Source organism: Typopeltis vanoorti, chromosome 2 (genome assembly GCF_054136105.1).
Source record: "Typopeltis vanoorti isolate ZY-2024b chromosome 2, IOZ_Tvanoo_1.0, whole genome shotgun sequence".
Lineage (NCBI taxonomy): Eukaryota > Metazoa > Arthropoda > Arachnida > Uropygi > Thelyphonidae > Typopeltis > Typopeltis vanoorti.
The window spans coordinates 138,488,992-138,502,947 of NC_143550.1; the positions used below are offsets into that span (position 1 = coordinate 138,488,992).

The 13,956-nt window shown below is 38.2% G+C and overlaps 1 non-coding gene across 1 annotated transcript; it reads right to left on the reverse strand.

Moving 5' to 3' along the window:
• Nucleotides 1-11,170: 11,170 nt before the first annotated feature.
• On the reverse strand, nt 11,171-11,242 carry TRNAQ-UUG (transfer RNA glutamine (anticodon UUG)). The gene has a single exon. It is a non-coding gene; the product is annotated as a tRNA-Gln (tRNA).
• Between the last annotated feature and the right edge of the window lie 2,714 nt (nt 11,243-13,956).

A 13,956-nucleotide genomic window follows, 5' to 3' on the forward strand; every position in this document is an offset into this window, starting at 1 on the left:
TTTTACAATGATTTAGCATCTAAAGGTAACAGATTAAAGGTTTGGTATGAGGGCGGGGATAGCGCATGCGCAGTTCTGATTCGCTTTCTATCTTCGCATCCTTTTGCTAGATTAGAAACACCATCAAATAGATTTATTTTCGCAAATAAATCCTTCATTTGAAAGATAATAGTCATGTCTAATAGGGAAATTTTACTAACTTACGGATAGATAATATTAACTGTCTCCTTTCAATTGTATCTTAATGATGGAATATTATTGAAGGCATTTAGAATGTCTTTCCACTTTTGGATATTCTAAATGATTTTTCTTTTGTATTTATTGTTAAGTAAGTCATTAGTCGTAAAACATAAATCAATGTTATATTTTATGTAAATCATTTTTTGATTTACAGCGGTTTAAAGCGTTTGTGGAGGCAGTATTTCAATTCAAAGAATTCCCATTTGTCATAACATCACTCTTGCCAGTACAAATAATGCCGATTTCTTTTGTTGTGATGAAATATTATGATTTGTTCAGTGTTCACATTTTTATCACTACGTGTCGCTACTCTCTACTTATATTGTTCATTTCTTCTCACTCGACTATCCAGTTTGTAATAATAATATTTTTCACCACTACATGTCGCTGCTTACAGTTCCGATTCTCCATTTTCTTTTCAACTTCATTGTTGGAAATATACTTACGTAGCAAAAAAAAAAAAAAAAAAAAGTAATGTATACACTACCTGAAAAAAAGTAAAGGACATTTGAAATTTCTGTAATAGTCTGTAAATGCACTATTTTACAACATTATTCAGTCGTTTTTATTTTCTCATGAATAAACGTGTCATTAGCAGTACAGATTGCAGAAGATTTAATGGCGATCATTCAAGAAATGAAGAAACCTCTTCTGGTGTGACAAAGGCAGCCTTTAAATTGTGTAAATGGCTTGCATCGACCTCCCGAAGCACATTTACTGATATATGTGCGGTAGATTCGGTGTCACTCGTGCTGTGGCTACTCCATCCTACCGACCATACTAAATGTACGGAAGCGAGAAAGGTCACTTAATGACATTCCTCATCGCTGCTCTCCAGGGACATAGACAGGCGAGAGATATTAGACTGATTGATCCAAAACTCTCCACAGTAGCCTTTGGAACTGCAGTTTGTTAGGCTACTAGGAAACTGGGGATGGAGGGGGGGGCACTCAATTTGATCGTTAGATCCTTTACGATTTGAACAGTCCCCCCCCCCTTTTACTTTCAGCAACTGTCTCTTGGGGATGATGGAGGGAATGTCTAAAATTAAAGGAAGTAGCTGGAAATTACAGCGCTATTGAGAATTTGGATGGATTGACAGCAGAGATAATTATGAACAAGGACAGATTTAGCTGTATGTGTGTGTTAAAACGATCATGTCTGTTGAATAAAACACATCATGCAAACTAATATTATCGTAATATTTCAGTCAAGTACACCAAGGGAGACAAGAGAGGGGAAACTAAAAAAAGTAAACAAAAAAAAGAGATAAAAACAGGTGTTCTCATGTTTTATGGATTTTAAAAGCATCGGCGAGTGAGAAAGAGAACGTTACAGCCATCTTGTGATCCTAAACCCTAAACCTTGTTTGGCTTTCTAAAAGTGTATGAGTTTTACTGATTTTTCTTGTTAGTTACCGAATTAAAAACTCGAGTTTTCGGGAAAGGGGAGTTTTTTTGCCTGTGCCAAAGATCGACTAATTAGGGAACGCTGAAAAAATACGCAGCAATGGTTGTTCAAATCTGTGATTAAAATCAAATCTACAATGGTCTTTAGTCGACTGATCTAGCATCTGAAATAATTTTTCCAGTATATATACTTAATTGTATTTATATTTATATATATTTAATAAGTAAGAATGATGTTTCATACTTCTGATGAACTGTTTTTTCATTTTATGATTAAACCCTTCTCTGAAAAGTAGAATAGAAAGCGATATTCAAATACAAAAGTTCTTAAAAGAACTGGGCGATGGACTGAGTCCTTGACTCTTTATCCCGTCATCTGAATGAAGAAAATCTGTGTGAATGGAGAGTGTTATTGAGCTAAAAAGCTCTAGTCATGGCTGGGTAACGGCAATAGCCGGGCCTCAGTTAAAACTTCATTGGCTACAGCATTGCCATTTGTTACCCTGGAACTCTCAAATACAAAACATTTCATTCGTTAGAGAAAGATCAAACCCATATTAATAAATAAAAGGTGTTTTCTTTATATCTTATTACGTAATTTATAAATTCATTAATAAAATAATTATTTTTAAAATTAAATAAAACATATAAGTTCCCTTCATATTATATATAAAATTATAAATATTTTATGTTACATGCTTTGTTTCCTTTTTCTAAATGTGCAGAAATGCATAAAGTAACTGCATCAAAAATATACTAAAAAGACTAAAATAAACTATTGCTAATTCGGATTCTTGCCACTGCTAGAGCCACTGTCGCTTGTAATTGTGTTTATTTTTTTAAAAGCAAGCCTACATCTCACAAAGAAGTAATTTTACAATGAAAAGTTTGCAGTATCAGTTATTGGAGAAAGTTAAGGAAGTTTATTATCAATAAGTTAAGAAATATTTTGATTAAATTAAAAAAAAAATCAGCAACGCAGTCATTCCCTCTCCATAAAGTTAAAAATGCCAGTTTTTTTAATATATCGTCTTCCTGTCACCGACAATAGGCATGTTTTAATTGACAGCCACCTTCATATCTGACATTGCGATGAATTAATTGAGACAGCTTTTTGAAAGGCGAGATTTCATCTGCATATCAAGTCATGTTTTATATCGAAGCCTTCATCTTCCTGACCAAAGGAAGCCACATCCAATGGGACTTTTTATCATCAATATGGAAATTTCTTGGTGTGAAGATAATACTCAGTTTTTGACGTTCTCTGCAATAAGGACTTTGATTATCATATGAAGAGACTTTTTAAAGCTCTGGGTAAAAAGAGAATGCAAAGAATTTCCCTTTTTTCTTCTTCTTTTTATTATTTTTTTTTTAACTCAAGGGAGGTATTATTGGTTTGCCTCTGACAAAGTGAATAGATGGGGGAACGTACAGTCTGGATGACTTTAAATAATGGGGATAGGATATCTGTAATTAATGATCAGCGAATTTCATTTGTCATGGTTAAGGGCGATGGGAGCCAATTTTAGAGGAGGGAAAAGTTGGGTCTAACTTTTCTCTGAGTTTTATCATATTAATAGCATTGGCATCTGTTCTCGTTTTTCAAATAATCATTTGTTTCCAGGGTTATGATGAGTCAAACCAACTTCGTTAAACCAGAAGAAACCTAACCACCTGTTGACTTGGTCCCTTGCGACTCCTCTACCCCCCCCCACCCCCCCACACACGCATTTTCCTAGTGCCACGCACTCAATCTTGACCCGTGAACGAAACAGGAGACCTGCGAGAAGGGGAAAGGGATGTTGACAGTTGAATATGACGGATGGAGTTACCTCTACTAGCTTTCAAGCTGTGTAGGGCATACACGCACGCAAAGGGGTAACTTAGCACTGCTGGGAAAGCAAACAAGAATAGCTGATTCGTATTTCTGTTAGTAAGGGTGGATGTTGGTAGTGGGAGGGGGCCCCGGGGGAAATTGAAAATGATTTGCTAACAAGGGAAGTATACGAAAGGCCCCCTTTGCTTACATTCTAACAATAAATTGTTATTCTGCATCTTCTAAAATTTTCATGCAATCGCCAAAGAGAAAAAGAACGAATATACTGCCGTTGTCATAGTAACGTCTGTTCTTAAAGCAGGTGATCTTAATATAGAAGCAACTGCTTGTATCTATCAATTCATGTATGAAATACACCGGAAAAAAGATCGTTGTGTGACGTCATTAACAATGAATACACGTCACTATCAATTGTTACACGCTATGATAAATTATACATAGCTCTAGTAAATGGAGATAAACATACATCTACAAGCAAGGAACCTAGATATACATTGTAATTAGACAAATCCCTATTTCTGCATGCAACCATCACGCATCGGGGGGGGGATGGAAAGAGGGGAAACAAAGTGAGGAATGGTGATAAAGTTACGCGAACTTCCCCTAATGGCTGCTGAGTAAACATGAACAGGGGACATACGGAGGGATAAGGTTCCTACGGGGTTCTGATGTTGTAAAAGCATTGATCCTGACATTTCCGCTATGGATCAATGAGGTCGTACCACAGGGCGGTCACGGTGAGGAAAATTGTCCCTTCGCGCACGCCGAGGTGTTAGAATAGGCCCGACGCTCGTGGGAGGTGTGGTAGGTATGTAACAGATGTTGCTGAGGTGGAGGCTATGAGCTGTCAATGGGACCAACGCCATTATTAGAATCCTTGCGTAATACGGGGCACGCTTTGCTAGCCAATATCTGCTCGTTAGGGGCAACACAGTTGCACGCTCCAAGAATTTGTATACACATTCTTCCGACAAATAATGACACTGGCTAGAAAGTAAGTTTGAACTCGTGCGACTGAATCGAGTTGGATATTTATGGATGTTTAGGTGGTGCGATGTCACCGTAGGGGGGGAGGGGAGAGAAAGTAATTTGGTTCGTTTTCTTTCTACAGTTTCGCACACTGCGAACATTTCACAATGCGAAACGAGCGTAATTTGCTAAATACGGAAAGTTAGTCGCTTAAAATCAAATAAACATCGAAGGCCATCTCGAAAGACAAACGGAAGTAAATAAATTGGAACGCCGTATTAATAAACGTTATAGCGAAAGTCAAACCCTGACTTATAAGAGTAAATATTGAATCTCGCTTGGACCGCTGAAAATTCAAACATTGGATCGACGCCAGATAAACACAGCTGCAAAGGTCAAACACCGATCTCATCAAAGGTCAAATATAAGAGAAGGTTGTTCGCAACTACAGAAAAGAGCCACTAAGAATAAAAGGAGTATTATAGCACTTCGGATAAGAAATATATTGGGGGATTCTGAAGAAATCGAAAAATATTTAACAAAAATATTCTCAAGTAATATAGCAATGTTGGTGTTTTGGTTCGACTTTTCTATTGGGAGAGTATAAAATAATCTGATTTTGAACTTTCGACGATTTAAGGCGATGTTATGGCACGTTAAAATACCACAGTAAAGGCGCACGTGCAGGTCAGTTGACAACGGCTGCCTTCCCCTTTGGTTGAAAAGACCAGGATTCAATTCGTGATTGAGTAGGCCGGTCTCGTGCTGAGGTGGTAGATTTTCTTAGGAATCCCTTGTTTTTCATCCCGCTAAGCATGCAAACCAACCAGCGAACACACCTGTTTTCAAACATAAAACATGAACTTGTTAGTCTCGTTTGTTTTCGAGTGAACTAAGCAAATCAGGACTAATTTTTCGTTTGAATGAAAATAAAGGTTCTAGACGAGAGTCGAACCTATGATCAAGGCAGACTATTTGGCTTACTAATCTGGTGTCTCTAAGGCCAAAACTGCATCTACCACTGTTTAATGAGGATATGAAAAATACAATAATTAGTACACTAATATAATTTAGTGTATAATTATAATTATATATATATATATATATATATATATATATATATATATATATATATATATATATATATATATATTTGCCTTTAGTTGTCCTTTTTAGTTATTTTAGCTATCATCAAAACATGTAGCAACTTTAAAAATGAATGGAAGTGCCGTCTGGACATGTTGGAACACGTCCGAACTTGTCTTAAAATCAAGGAATATTTTAACACAAAAATTCAGTTATGTTAAAGTCTTTCCTTGCGTTCTTTGAATCATTTGGTCCTTTTATTTAAAAATGACATTAAAAGAGTCGAGACTATAAGACAAGCAAGGATTCCTTTTGTTATGTGTTTGCTTTATTTACACTTCATGGGAAGAGACGCAACATCATTTGCATAATAAGCTCTGATTACTTTCATTACCTTGGGCGAGAAATATGGAACAACGTCAATAAATAAAGTCTACTCGTCATTGTGGAACTGTTTGTCAAGTTAATTCAAAGAAAAGAAAAAAAAAAAAAAGTCCAGTCTATGACGTCTTCCGATGCTAATGATTTGAAGACAGAGAGAGAGAGAGAGAGAGAGAGAAAACACAAGAACTGAAATATTTATTAGTCGAATTTTCATAATACATAGCTCACTACCACGCCATATAGTTATAGTCTTTGCGCGCGCATATCGTGCTAAAATATCCTTCAGCGCCCCCCCCCCACACACACACTCTTAATTTCCGTTGAAAAGATTGTCATTTATCGACACCATCTTTTGGAGAATAGCCAAAACAATAACTGCAAATTACGGATCGCGAGCAATCTACTGTTGCCACAGAAACATGACGTCACACTTATCTAAGCAATAACAAAGAAAAATTAATTTGGCTTATAAAAATAACCTTTAAACGTACTCGCGAAATTATGAAAAAAAAAAAAATCTTATAAATGACCAACAGCAATCTGAACATTGAATAACCGCATCTGTAGCCAAAAGTAATTGAAATTCAACTGTTTACAATCAGAGAACGAATCAAATTGAGTTGCAAATACCAATGCAAAAAGCCATAATGTTGATATTACACGAAAAACATCGTTAGTGTGGATGAGTCATTGAACATGTTGATTACATATGACAGTGAAAGTGAAGAGCTCAATTGGGACCAGATAAATATTACCGTGGATGTCAATCACAGGGTGCACATGATCAAATATAGAAGTTAAACATTGGCGTTAACTAACTAAATAAATAAAACAAGGCGGCACATGGAAGTGGAGCGGCCAGTTGTGTGGCTGATATTCCTTTTTTTTTTTTAATACTTCGGGTATCTCGTTACCCAAACCCCCTGTGGTTATCACCCCTCTCTCTCACACACACGTATCCTTCTTGGTAGCAGCTGACAGGACCAGTTATTTTTAACCGATTCAGGGCGAAACGTCAAACTAAAAGTGACAATAAACATGCCGCTGGCCTCTTTTACCATCATTAGCAAATTCGGAGACGTCAGATATCCGTATCTGAAACACACATTCCTCAAACGCTGAGCAACATTCCTTTACTGCTATCGCTGACCTTCAACTTCCAATCCTCGATTTGCGATGGAGAACTAGAAAAAGAAGTAAAAAACAGTGGTGGTGGTGGGAGATAAAGAAGAAAAAAAAACGTAAATTATTAGAGTGAATCTCTAGCCCGATCCCAGAGAAGGATGGGAGAACTTCCAATGCAAAGAATTAATGAGAGAGAGAGAAGGAGAAAAAAAATTGGGAAGCAAATAATGGTTTCAGAGACTGAAGAAAAGGCTTTGCTGGAAGATGTTGTGGTCCGATGTTTTCTGGGACCACGTGGTTTGGTTCCCAGCGAGGATGTCCTTGAGGTGTCACCGAAATCGCATCCTTTCGTTGAGCCTCTGCCGGACTCTTTCTCAATGTCTGCTGACACTTAAGATGACAGCTTTTTGGGGGGGGGGGGGGAGAAAGAACACACCCCTGGTCTTTAGTTCACTTCTTTACACCTCGAGAGGGAGTCGGGGCGGGGGACTGAATTGTGATCGAGACGACAGCGGGTGAAACGAAATGCCAAACTCCCCATCAGCCATGAAAGGTCCATCGGAGAGACAGAAAGAGAGAGAGAAGCGGAGTTGGGTACGACAAACGGTTTTGTCACCTCCAGCACACGTCATCGTCTTTGAAGACGTGGAGCACTCTTATGAAGATAGGGAGGGAGGGAAGGCAAACGAACGCGAGTCCGATAACTTGCACACTCACGGCAGCCCAGATTAAACAACCCTCCGTCAGCGAGGCAGTGAAAGAAAAGAAAAAAAAAAAAAAGAAAAGAAAAAGTGTTTCCACACAAACCCAACCTCTTTGTTGGGATGGTCATGCGAGCGCGCGACAAGATTAAACGTTCCTTTCTGCTGTTCGCCTTTTTCTTAAACTTATTTCCCACAAGCCTTCCTGTAACTGCGATGTTCGGAAGCGTCCTCTATTCTACCAGCTGGTCTGAAGCGATGTGTGTGTGTGTGTGCGCGTGCTTGGAATTCTTTGCCTTTCATTGTTCTCACAGTCACAGTTTTAGGATTGTGAAAATATTCAAGAAATGAGAGTATTTATTGTTCGTCGGAATAGGACACATTTTAAGTCATCCCCCATTTTTTCATTAGATTTTACTGTTAGCACTGCTTAGGATATTAAAATATTATGAGAATATTTTTAAAAAAAATTACAAATAAAATATTTAAAAAAGCTTAAAATATTTTATTTATTTAAAATGATTTTATAATTCTTTTACACCATCTGGTAAATTGTATAATTCTTTTATATTTAGATACATACAAAGCATCGTGTTGTTTTGGTGTGAAAATTGCAATATCCTTGGAGGGTAACGGATGGCAATGCTGTAGCTAATGAAGTTCTCACTGAGGCTCGGCTATTGCTGTTACCCTCCTGCCATGATCAGAGCTTTAATTGCTCAATAACACCTTATATCTCTACAGATAACGGGGAAGATGAAAAGCATTATTGCTTCGCCCCTTTAAGCCAGTCCTTATAAGGATAAGTCGTGTTGTTTTGAACGAAGAGGGATGTGAATTAAGTCCTTTATAGGACTTCCAGGGTAACAATTAGCAATGCTGAACCGAGGAAGTAAACTGATGTTCGGCTGTTGCTGTTATCCTGGGTGTGAGTTTTTGAGTTCGCTCCCTTAGGGTTTTTGCCTTAAGGGAGCACCTTGAGTCTCCGGGGAAGGTGTTCTCCGGCACGGCCCGCTGAGGGGTTCTTGTCTGTGAATTATTTTCCTCGGAATTTGAGCGGTTCTGCTCAGTAGTCGGGGTGCTAGGACGGGGCGGCCGACACTGAGTGGAACCAACGCTGAGCGGTTCTGCTTAAACGGGGAGCCCGTCGGGGTGCTAGGACGGGGCGGCCGTCAATGAGTGGAACCAACGCTGATATATGGACGGTCTTTCGCCCACTATGGAGTGGCCTAGAGATCGTCCGATTTTTTGAGATTTTACCCTTTACTTACTAATCAGGACTTCCAGGGTAACAATTAGCAATGCTGAACCAAGGAAGTAAACTGATGTTCGGCTGTTGCTGTTATCCTGGGTGATGAGTTTTTGAGTTCGCTCCCTTAGGGTTTTTGCCTTAAGGGAGCACTTTGAGTCTCCGGGGAAGGTGTTCTCCGGCATGACCCGCTGAGGGGCTTTGTAGGTGAATTATTTTCCTCGGAATTTGGGCGGTTCTGCTCAGTCGGGGAGCCCGTCACTGAGTGGAACCAACGCTGAGATATGGACGGTCTTTCGCCCACTATGGAGTGGCCTAGAGATCGTCCGATTTTTTGAGATTTTACCCTTTACTTACTAATCAGGGTCACGAATGACAATGCTGTAGCCAATGAAGTTTTAACTGAGGCTCGGCTATTGCCGTTACCCAGCCATGACTAGAGCTTTTTAGCTCAATAACACCCCATCCACACAGATTTACTTCATTCAGATGACGGGATTAAGAGTCAAGGACTCAGTCCTTCGCCCAGTTCTTTTAAGAACTCGTGCTGTTTTCAGCAGTTTAAAAATTTCAGATGTTTGATGGATTAAAACCCTTGGAGGGTAATGGATGGCAATGCTGTAGCCAATGAAGTTCTAACTGAGGCTCGGCTATCGCTGTTACCCTCCTGCCATGATCAGAACTTTAATAGCTCAATAACACCTTATCCATACACTATCCTCTACAGATACGGGGAAGATGAAAATCATTCTTGCTTCGCCCCTTTAAGCCATTCCTTATAAGGACTATAAGTCGTGCTGTTTTCAGTGTTTTTCGAAAGCTCTGACTTTTTTTTTTTCATTATTCTGTTCTGGATTTTTCGATCCTGTGGAGCCAGTGTGTTGTGATATCTTTCCCAGGCTTTATTCTTTTCTCTGATTAACTGCATGGTATTATCCGTGAGTCTGATTGGGTTGTAGCCATGGCAGCTGCCAGGACGGTGTTGATTTCGTTTTTTAAGGTTGGTTATGACTTCAGCGATGCCTTCTTTTTTTCTCTATGGTAGGTACAGGACCAATATGTTTGGTGGATAACACTGGAGAAATTTCCCCATGGTATGAAGGATTGGAGTATGGTGGATTGATCCTGAGTGCCTAATTTGAGTAGGATTGAGTTATAGTCTGAGGAAAGTTCTAAAAATTATTCGCATCAACCACAGATCTCTTCCTCCAATGCAAAGCGAGCAGGGAATCGTATCTACATGCAGACAAAGCAGAAGTCCTTGTCAGCAACCTAGAAAGATAGTGTACGAATACATAAGCTCAACTTTGTTTACAAAATTCACCAGTATGTTCGACGCACGTTAAGCCGGTCCACAAAACGGGAAGTGATTTCCTACTAGGACATACGGTATAATATAAAGAATTTTCCGCACTCTGCAATAAGAGACAAGCCAATAAATCCATCCCGAAGATCCGGTAAGGTCTTTGATGTGACATCCGATTATACAATAGTGCCAAAAGAAAGTACCAAAGCACTAATCTGTTATCATAACATCCTCGCGGTAAAGGCTTTAACTGGCAGCTATGGAATAAAATATTTCATTTGTTGTTATTCCACATTGTTTGCTGTTTTTGGGATTTATGTGCGTTACATGTAAAGTGAAGACCGCTGTGTGTGTGAGAGAGACATCAGTGATTGTTGAATTCTTGCAAAACTTTTTACAATGGCCGAAAAGAGTTGATTAATAATGAGGATTATGAAAATATAACTGGCCTAAATCTTTTATTTACTTACATATTATAATTTAACATTTTAAATCATTTCAAATATTTTTAAAATCGCAAAAATGTACTATATATCTTTAAATGTTCTATAATAATGTTGCATTCAGCCTGTGAAACTGAGTAATCAGAACAGACTCAAGTATAAGATGCAACCTGAAGGATTTAGTCATAAAATATCTAACGAATAATAATATAAACAATAATATTATCCCCAGTATAAATCAAAAACAGTATCGCCATCTACTGGTCAGGGAGAAAACTATTGCTTTTTTTTTTCTTTATTTGGGAGGAAAAACAAAATTAAAAAAAAAGGAAATACGCTCCAGGGAATGCAGATAAGTAGGGGTGGAATTATTTCTTTTAAAAGAAAAGAAAAAAAAAACTGTCTGATACGAGAGACGCCTAGGTCCCACCGAGATTTGAACTCGGATCGCTGGATTCAAAGTCCAGTGTGCTAACCATTACACCATGGGACCACCCCAGACACTTCCCTATAAAACTTACTTCTGGTGGATTGTAAGAAAACGGATTTTTGCTTGCTTTGTTTTGTTACTACACTGTGCTTTGTTATTAATGCTAATTGAGAAATAACGTTTATGTACACTATACGCCGTAGTATATGTATGTACATTATACAGCATATATTTATATAATACACATGTATATATATATATATATATATATATATATGTGTGTACATTATACGCAGCAGTATCAAAAACATCTGCACAAGTGACAGTCACCTATGTATTGATAACATCCCTATAGAACTAGTTGACTCCTACAATTACTTAGGACAAACAATAAAAATGAATAATGATTTATCTGAAGAACCAGCAAAAAAGAAAGAAAGCTGCATGGCTATCATTCAATAGACTAAAAGAAACACTCACTGATCCAAATTTTGACATCTCTGCCAAGGCAAAACTATTTAATAGTGACATTCTTCCATCACTCACATGTGGATCAGAAACATGGAACACGACAAGAAAAGAAGAAGGGACTCTCAGAATAACTCAGCGTGCAATAGAACGCAAGCTTTGTAACATCAGCAAAATGGAACATGTTAGAAACACGGAACTAAGAAAGAGATCAGGCATAGAAGATGTGGTGACTGCAGTATATGGAAGCAAGATGAGATGGGCAGGTCACATAGCCAGACTCAGGGATAACAGATGGACATATAGAATACTCAACTGGCAACCAACAATAAAGATAAAACCAGGAAGACCACCTACAAGATGGGATGATCCATTAGTGAAATCTATGGGTACAACGTGGAAGAGAGAGAGGCTCACGATCGAGATTGTTGGAGGCATCTTTGTGACCTGCACTCATGGAGAAATCCTAAGTGAAACACAGGTCCATCAAGGTAAGACGCAGCACTTACATTATGTAGACTATTCTTATATTTCTATTTTATTTTGCTGTTGTTGTTGTTGTACTTGAGTGGTTGCATCTTCGAACGGAATCTCTGATGCACAAAGATAAACTTCAGCAAGTGGTTTTCGATTTTTGAATCCGTATTCGAAATAAAGTGCATCAGGCAGTGCTATCCTACTTCTCTCATATTGTTATTACATGTGGGAAAGCTTCCATCTGCATGTAACTTGGGATTTTCTTTTGTTTCTAAAAGGAGAAGGAAGAAACTTGAATATTCCTGCATCTTAGCAAGCGAGCATCTTTATATGTCTATAATTTTTAGACCTGTTTAGTGTTCTTGAAAAAATAAAAAAATGCGTTTGTTTGTTGATTTCACAGTCGTTTGACATGAAGATTTTTTCTCCTTAATTTCTAAACCTTATTTAGTCATTTGTATCAAGACAGAATTCAAACCATAAATGAATGGAAAATTTTAAATTTAAAATATAATTGAATTGAATTAGCAATTAATGGAGGTATATGAATAAAAAGATAGGCGATGTGGAAATTCGATCCTATAAATTCAATTCTATACTGCACACAGCTTTAAAAATTAAACAACCACAGAGCTCTATTCAATAGTTTATACAACAAATTATTTTTATTTTTAATGATTTTATTGTATTCGTTTATTTGTTTTATTGAGTTCTTTGTCCGTGCGGTTAACCTAGTGGCTGTGCGCTTCGCAACCATATGCGTGGGTAGGCGTGTCCTAGGTTCGATTCCCGTCGGTGACGTAAGGAGCTAAAGGATCTTCCTCAGCCATAGCCAAGTTAGCCGGACGTGGACAGCGGGGTTTTTTCAGCCAGTTTATCCTGGGATTTTTCATCCCGCAAGCAGGCAAACCAACCCCGTGAACGCACGCTGCTACAGTCATAAATACTTGGGGCCAGTTGATTCCCCCCCCCCTCCTGGGGGGGAGCTCAACTCCCCCGTCCCTATTGGGGGCTCTCCTCCAATAGGAACGGGGGAGAAAAGGGAGGAAACTCCATAAGAATAAATAAATTGAGTTCTTTATTCATTAGTTGTCTATTTGTCATCATCATTATTGTTGTTGTTGTTTATTTATTGTTTGTGTTTTAATTTTTGCGACGATACTGGCTGCTTCTCGTTTGATGCGATCTTTGGCCCATGGACTAACACTAAAAATTTGCTGTCGAGATATGATTCTTTACATTTTTCAAATTTCATCCAAATCTACTAAGCGGTTGCTCACTAAGACATTCTACAACTGTTAGCTCTGCTAGTAAAGAACGTCTAGAAAATCCAAAATTGGGCGATGAAGTAAGAACTTTTCAAGAAAGAAAAAGAAAAACTTATTTGTGGACATTGACACCGCTTGGAATTTCATGGCAACGAATGGTAGTGTGATTCGGCTCTTCCGTTTGACACCTTGCATCTTGAGGGACCTCAGCGTGGCACTGTTGAGGTACGATAAGCCCATAAGTGTCCTTTCTCCCTTATCAAAAGCGACCAGACAAAACTGCATCGTTTGGATGTGGTAAATGGCAAACTGTAATGCCCTGCATTTCCAAGTAGTTTACAGAGTGTGAAGAGAACTTCAGTTTTAGAAGTGAATTTTCTTTGCTTGGTGCAAGTAGTTTGGTTGTCATACGGAACTACAGAATTCAAATATATACTCGTAGAACCGCAGAAGTTTTAGATAGCAAAGAACGATGCATTATATAATATATTGTGATGTGAAGTTATATACAATAACTTATATCACGCTTCAAATGTAGTTTTAAATTAAAAAATAATAAAAGAT